This window comes from Balaenoptera physalus (genome assembly GCF_965194825.1).
Source record: "Balaenoptera physalus genome assembly, chromosome: 8".
NCBI lineage: Eukaryota > Metazoa > Chordata > Mammalia > Artiodactyla > Balaenopteridae > Balaenoptera > Balaenoptera physalus.
Window position 1 is genome coordinate 101,964,854 of NC_138887.1, and position 8,044 is coordinate 101,972,897.

The 8,044-nt window shown below is 39.1% G+C and overlaps 1 long non-coding RNA gene across 1 annotated transcript; it reads right to left on the bottom strand.

Annotated features, from left to right (window-relative positions):
- Nucleotides 1-739: 739 nt before the first annotated feature.
- LOC309666091 lies at nucleotides 740-7,110 on the bottom strand. The gene is made up of 2 exons (XR_014266888.1): nucleotides 5,598-7,110; nucleotides 740-5,260 (listed from the first exon to the last, which is right to left on the bottom strand). It is a non-coding gene; the product is annotated as an uncharacterized lncRNA (long non-coding RNA).
- Between the last annotated feature and the right edge of the window lie 934 nt (nucleotides 7,111-8,044).

Consider the following 8,044-nt stretch of genomic DNA (forward strand, 5'->3'; position numbering starts at 1 on the left):
GATTGCTGAGCCCACCACCAGGGTTGCTGATTCAGGGGGACGGACCATTTGCATTTACCAAATTCCAGATGATGCTGATACTGCTGGTCAGGGGACTACACGTTGAGAACCACTGCTGTAGTCCATTCTCAGCAATTGCCCAAGGCAATATATTATCCACCTGTCCCTATTCCTCTTTCCTTTGTTATTGGCTATTGTTTTTAGCTTCACATCTGTCCTCTGTGCACATCCCAGGCTTGGTTCTCCCAGTTGTCCCTTACTCCATACCCTTTGACTGATCTTTCTGGCTTTTTCTGCTCCGGGAAGTCCCTTCTCTAGCTCCAGCCTCTCGGGGTTCCTATTTCAGTATCAAAACCCTTAGCCACTTTGAAGATGGCATCCAGACCTACTTTTTTTTTTTTTTTTAAATGTTTCCTCTTTATTTTATTTTATTTTATTATTTTTTTATAAATTTATTTATTTATTTATTTATTTTTGGCTGTGTTGGGTCTTCATTTCTGTGTGAGGGCTTTCTCCAGTTGCGGTGAGCGGGGGCCACTCTTCATCGCGGTGCGCGGGCCTCTCACTGTCGCGGCCTCTCGTTGCGGAGCACGGCTCCAGATGCGCAGGCTCAGTAGTTGTGGCTCACGGGCCCAGTTGCTCCGCGGCATGTGGGATCCTCCCAGACCAGGGCTCGAACCCGTGTCCCCTTTATCAGCAGGCAGACTCTCAACCACTGCGCCACCAGGGAAGCCCCCTCTTTAATTTATTTTATTTATTTATTTTTGGCTTTGTTGGGTCTTCGTTTCTGTGCGAGGGCTTATTCTCTAGTTGCGGCAAGCAGGGGCCACTCTTCATCGCGGTGCGCAGGCCTCTCACCATCACAGCCTCTCTTGTTGTGGAGCACAGGCCCCAGACGCGCAAGCTCAGTAGTTGTGGCTCATGGGCCCAGTTGCTCCGCGGCATGTGGGATCTTCCGGGACCAGGGCTCGAACCCGTGTCCCCTGCATTGGCAGGCAGACTCTCAACCACTGCGCCACCAGGAAAGCCCCCAGACCTACTTTGACCAAGTAAGTCTTAACCCCCAAATCTCCTGGCCATGGTTGCCCAAGCCATTTCCCCTCAATCATTGCCTTGCCTTGAAACTAGCTAACGATTACCTCTGAATTTTATGCTAAATAGCTCTGGACTTCTCCCTCTTAAATCTGCCATCTCAAGTTATTATCATGGGCACCAAGAAGGAGGCTCCCTGGATTTATTTTTATTACTATTTCTCTATCAATAGCTCTCTGAAAGCACATTTCAATAGTACATTCTGGGATAGAGGCTAGGAGATAGTCAAGTGTATCTCAGTTTCTGCTCTAACACATTTCTCTTTTTTCTTCTGTTAAATCTCTTGAGTGTCTGATCACCCATCCAAACACAGAAACAACTAAAATATCTTCCTTCTTCCTATCTTCATTTCTCAAAGCAGTTAAATCTGTATTTATCCTTTTAAGTACATTTGTTTCATGCAGTATAGTCTGGTTTCTAAGATATCAACCATCCTAGGCAGTGCCTTTTTTCTTCTTTCTCCCTTAAGCCCCTGTTATTTTCCTGTTTGCCATTTCTAAGCTAAGACTGTCTCCAGGGCAACGGTCCTCTGTTCACCATCGAGGCCTCAGCTCCTGGTACACCCCCCTCAGCGAAGCCCCCTCCACTCTCTATGTGCAAATTGGATCTCCAGGTGCAGGTTGATTGTTTTTTTTCTTTTTTTTGGCCTTTGGGTTTATAATTATTTAATTTCTTCATCCACCTCAGTTCAAGAATCTATATTTCCAATTTAATTCTCTCATTCTGCTCCACCTCCCCTTGTTCCTTGCCCTCTAAAATTCACCATAATGGCCAAGACTTATTAAGATTTCGAGGGTCCCCACCCAGGAGAGACAGAAGCAGGAGTGTCCTTTGCTATCCTGTGGTCAGGTTGTAGATGTCCTGCTAATTGCCATGAGCTTGTCTTTCTCTGTGTCTTTTTTTTTTTTTTTCTGAGATATAATTAACATATAACATTACACAATGTTTAAATTTAAGATGTATAAAGTGTAGGTTTGATACATTTAAATATTGCAATATGATGACTACAGTAATGTTAGCTCATTCCTCTGTTTTTTAATAAAGTCCTCCTGGGGGTAATTTTCAGTCATCCCAGAGTGTGTAAAAGGAAGGACCCATCCTGTCCTTCACTGCAGTATTCTCAGTTCCTCAGAATGCTGTGATCTGTGATAAAATTTTTCTTCTGCCTTGTGATGAAAGGAGAAAAAAAAAAAAGACCAGGTGCCAGCTAATGGTCCTTTTCTGGGGAAGGGCTATCATTTCCATTGTGTCCTTTTTACTTTTGTGGTGTTAAAATGTCCTTTTATTTTTATGACCCTTTGTGGATCTCCCATATCTTATTAAACCTGTGAACTCTAAACCTTCTGGGCTCCATCTCTCTTCTCCACCAATTCTGAGGCAAAAAACTGCTCACCAGAGCTTGTTGTTCGGAGATGAACTTCCCCTGACCCCAGAAATGGATGTGCCTCTGCAAGAACACTAGATTCCTACTCCTCAAAGAGATGCTAATCCAGACCCTAAGCCAGGGCAGGATCCCATGCTTTCCACATGAGATGTTACCCAGGAATGCAGCTGCTCTTAGGATTTACGTGAGCAGCCCTGAACCTCAGTCCCTTATGCATATACTAGCATTGGTTCTGCCAATCCCTCCAGATGTTAGCCCTGTCCTCAAAATCCCAAATCTTTCTGAATCCTTGCCTGGTTTTTTCTTCTGGCAAAATGTCTGGACACTGTAAAAACCCCAAGAACGTCCTTTATCCCCAGCCCTTATTCCTTAAAGAAATACTTCTCAAAATTTTCCACCAAAGAATTTCTAATGGCAGAGGAGCCTGAATTCACATGAAGGAGAGAGTGAGAGGCAGCCTGAAGGGGTTATTGCAAGCAAGAAATTTGTATTTTATCTTAAAAATCACATGCAATTTTTGCATTCTACTTCATAATGCATTCTTATTTGTGTTAATATAAAAGTATTTAAAATTATTTACCATCAAGCACAAGTGGCCTGACACTTCAGAAGTGCAGTATCGTTATCCGGGAGCTTGATTCCAGGTAGCACATGGAAGCAACACCACGATCGTTTCAGCCATCCCCCTATCCCAGAATGGCCACATGGTGTGTCACATGGCCACCCTCGGCTTTACTTGGAAGTCCTTTTTTTCATCTCTAGTCAACCACCTATGTCATTTCCCTCAAGGGATTACACAAATCCTCTCCAAGCCCTATCTTACCTCTACTCCATTCTACAAATTACCCTCTGTTTTGGCAAGGAAAGGGTTCCCCTTGGATGGCATCTTCCTTAACTCCTCCCTAATCCATCAGAGAAGGCTGATATGTGGGTCATGTAGTCAGCTTGGGCTGCTATAACAATTACCATAGAACGGATGACTTACACAATGAAGATTTATTTCTTACAGTTCTGGAGGCTGGGAAGTTCAAGATCAAGGTGCTGGCAGATTCAGCGTCCTGTGAGGGCCTGCTTCTTGGCTTATAGATGGCCACCTCGTCACTGTATCCTCACATGGTGGAGAGAGAGTGTTCTAGTCTCTTTCTCTTCTTAGAAGGAAATTAATTCCATCATGGAGGCTCCACCCTCATAACCTCATCTAAACCTAGCTACCTCTCAAAGACTCTACCTCCTAATATCATCACATGGGGGGTTAGGGTTTCAACATATGAATTATCGGGGGACACACACATTCAGTTCATAACAGTGGGCTTTATGTTATGCTCTGTTAGAAAAGCACCAGAAGATATTTCCTTGGGCTCTGTTATTCTAAAGATTAAAAGCAAAATAACTTTTTCCTTAATTCCAAAAGCAGTACATTATAGTAGTCATCTGCTGTTTATGCCTGCTAAGCTGCCTTTATTCTGATATCAGACCCTCTTTTTTTTTTTTTTTTTCCTCCTTTTGGGAACCACTCTTCAGTACGGGGCTGAGACCACCCTGCCCTTGCTCAGCTCCATGCATGGTCCCGTGACCCATGCCTGGCCATCAGGGTGCCAGGGCTCAGGGAAGGAAATGTGTCCCAGCTGCGTCATTAAGAGTTGGCTCAGGACTTTTCCTGGTGTGACTTTCCTCTGGGGTTGTTAAGCTATTAGGCTGCTGTGTCATCATTACAGGGAGAGAGACAGTCTGAGAATGAAGCCAACGCAGGGGAAGGAAGAACCAATAGATGAGGAAAGCCTCATTCTCAAAAACTTTAGTGGAGCACCTAGATCCAGCTATGTCTGAATCTACCCCCAGATGACACAATAAATAAATGAACTAGTGACACAATAAACCAATAAATTTTGCCTTTTTTCTTAAATTAGTTTGAGTTATGTTTCTGTCACTAGCAATCATAAGAATCTTGACTAATATAGAAGTCTCTTTGGAAAAAGATAAAACATTATGGAGTATATAACAAAGTGAAATAGAAGTTGAAAGTCTTTTGTAATCTCTTCTCCATTGTAAAGAATTTAATGTACATTCTTCCAGACGTTTTCTAAACTTATACTAAATATTTTTACATCACCTTAAAAATCAGCTTTATTGAAGTATAATTCACATACAATAAAATTTAATAAGTTTAAGTGTACAGCTGACCCTTGAAAAACATGGGTTTGAACTGCATGGGTCCACTTATATGCAGTTTTTTTCACTAAATTTGTACTACAGTACTACATGATCTGGGGTTGGTTGAATCAAGGATGTGGAGGGCTGACTGTAAATTATGCTCGGACTTTTGACTGAGTAGAGGATCAGTGCCTCTAACTCCCGTGTTGTTCAAGAGTCAACCGTATATTGTATATATTAGCCATTTCACCACATTCATAATCATGATATAGAGAATGTCTCCACCACCCCCAAAAGTTTGGGGATTTTATGTAAATGAAATCATATAGTTTGTAGTCTTTTGTGTCTGGCTTCTTTCACTTAGAATGCTTTTAAGAAACACCCACATTGCTGCATGTATCAATAATTTGTTTCCTTTTATTGCTGAGTATCATTCAATTGAGTGGATATTGTATAATTTATCCATTTACAAGTTGAAGGACATCAGATTTTTCTAGATTTGACTGTTATAAATAAAATTGCTCTGAACATTCAACAAGTCTTTATGTGAGCATACATTTTCATTTCTCTTGGGTAATACCCAGTATCAGAGTAATTGAGTCCATATAGTAAGTATGCTTTATAAGAAACAGCCTGGGGCTTCCCTGGTGGCGCAGTGGTTGAGAGTCTGCCTGCCAATGCAGGGGACACGGGTTCGAGTCCTGGTCTGGGAGGATCCCACATGCTGCAGAGCGACTGGGCCCGTGAGCCACAATTACTGAGCCTGCGCGTCTGGAGCCTGTGCTCCGCAACGAGAGAGGCCGTGATAGTGAGAGGCCCGCGCACCGCGATGAAGAGTGGCCCCCACTTGCCGCAGCTGGAGAAAGCCCTCGCACAGAAACGAAGACCCAACACAGCCATAAATAAAATAAAATAAATAAAAATAAAAAAATAAACAGGAGCTGTTGTTAAAAAAAAAAAAAAAACCAGCCTGTTTTCCAAAGAGGTTATATAATTTCATATTCTCATCAGCAATGTATGAGAGTTTCAATTGTTCCACATCCTTGTCAACACTTGGATTGTTAGTCTTTTTAATTTTAGTCACTTTACTGGGTCTGAAGTAGAATTTCACTGTGATTTTAGTTTGCATTTCCCTAATGATGAATGATGTTAAGCATTTTTTTATGTGCTTATTTGCCATTCTTATGTCTTCTCTGGTGAAGTGTCTGTTGGAAACTTTTGCTCATTTAAAAATTGGGTTGTTTGTCTTCTACTGAGTTGCAGGATTCTTATATATGTTGGATACAAGTCCTTTATAAGTTATATGTATTGTGAATACTTTCAGTGTGTCACTTTCCTTTTCATTTTTATCACAATGTCTTTTGAGAACAAAAGGTTTTAATTTTGATGAAGTCCAATTTATCATTTTTCCTGTTATGTTTTATATTTTTATGTCCTAGTTGAGAAATATTTGCCTAACCAAAGCCCACTATGACTTTCCTGTCATGTTTTCTTCTAGAACTATTATGGTTCTCATAATGTTTAGATCTGTAATCCATTTTGAATACATTTTTTAATGTAGGCTATAATTCATTTTGAATTAAATTTTGTAAATGGAGTGAGGTAAGATTCCAGGTTCACCCCCCCCATTTGTGTGTATGTATATATGTGTGTGCTGCATATGGATATCCACTTGTTCCAGTATTATTTTCTGAAAATATTATCTTTTCACTACTGAATTGCCTTGGCACCTTTGTTGAAAATCAAATTACCATGCATATGTGGGTCTATTTATGGACTCTCTATTCTGTTACATTGCTCTACATGTCTGTTTTTACACTTATATCACCTTGTCTTGATTACTATAGTTTTATAGTAAGTCTTGAAATAAGGTAGTTTAAGTCCTCTAACTCTGTTCTCTATTTTAAAAACTGTTTTGACTATTCTACGCTTTTTGCATTTCCACATAAACTTTACAATCAGCTGTTACTTTCTACAAAAAAGTCTGCTTGGCTTTTTATTGTGATTGTGTCAAATCTGTAGCTCAGTTTGGAGAGAATTTCTATTTTAACAATATTGAGCCTTCTCACCCATGAACATGATATAACTCTTCACTTATTTAGATCTTCCTTAATTTTTCTCAGTGATGTTTTCAGTGTACAAATCTTGTAATGTTTTATTTAATTTATCCCCAAGTAGTTCATATTTTTGGATGTTACTGTAAATGGTATTATTTTAAAATTCATTTTTTAATTGTTCATTGCTAGTAAATAGATACACAATTGATTTTGTATATTAACCTTGTATTCTATAATCTTACTAAACTCACTTCTTGGTTCTGGTAAATTTTCTGTAGATTCTTTAGGATTTTCAACATATACAATCATGTTGTATATAAATAGATTTTGTTTTACTTATTCTTTTTCAATATTTTTGACTTCTATTTCTTTTTCTTGCATTATTCCACTGTCTAGGGCCTCCAGGACAATGCTGAACAGAAATGTGGTAAGTAGAAATCCTTGCATTGTTCCCTATATTAGGAGGGAAGGCATTAGGGATAATGTCAGCTGTAGGTTTTTCATAGATGTCCTTAATTGTGTTGAGGAAGTTTCGTTATTCCTAATTTGCCAAGGATTTTCATTAAAAATGGATTTGACTTTTGTCAAATGCTTTTTGCATCTATTGAGATGGTTTTTCTTTTTTGGTTTTTTAATGTGGTGAATTACACTGATTGATTTTTGAATACTGAAACAATTTTACATTCCTTGGATAAGCCCCATTTAGTCATGAAGTGTCATTCATTTTATATGTTGTTAGATTTAATTTGCAAAACATTTGTTAAGGATTTCTGCATCTATGTTCATGAAGATATTGGTCTGTAGTTTTCTCTTCTTGTAATGCCTTTGTCTGGTTTCGGGAACAGAATAATGCTGGCCTTATAAAATGATTTCGGAAGTGTCGCCTCCTCTTCTATTTCTAGAAGACTGTGTAAAATTGGGATTATTCCTTCCTGAAATGTTTGGTGGCATTCACCAGTGAAGTCACCTATGCCTGGAGTTTTCTTTGTGAGGAGGTTTTTAACCATGAGTCCAATTTATTTGGTAGATATAGGGATATTGTGTTCATTTCTTTCTTCTTGAATGATCTTTGGTAGTTTGTATTTTTTAAGGAATTTGTCTTTCATTGAAGTTGTTAAATTTATTGGCATAAAGTTGTCCATAATATTGCCTTTTCATCCTTTTAATGTCTGAGGATCTTTACTCTCTTCTCTTTTATTCCTGACACTGGTAAGTTTTGTCTTCTTTTTCTTTTCCCTGATTCATCTGACTTTTATTAATTTTATTGATCTTTTCAAAGAATTAGCTTTTATTTTCATTGATTTTTCTCTACTGTTTTTCTGTTTTCAGTTTCATCGATTCTGCTCTTTATTATTTCCTT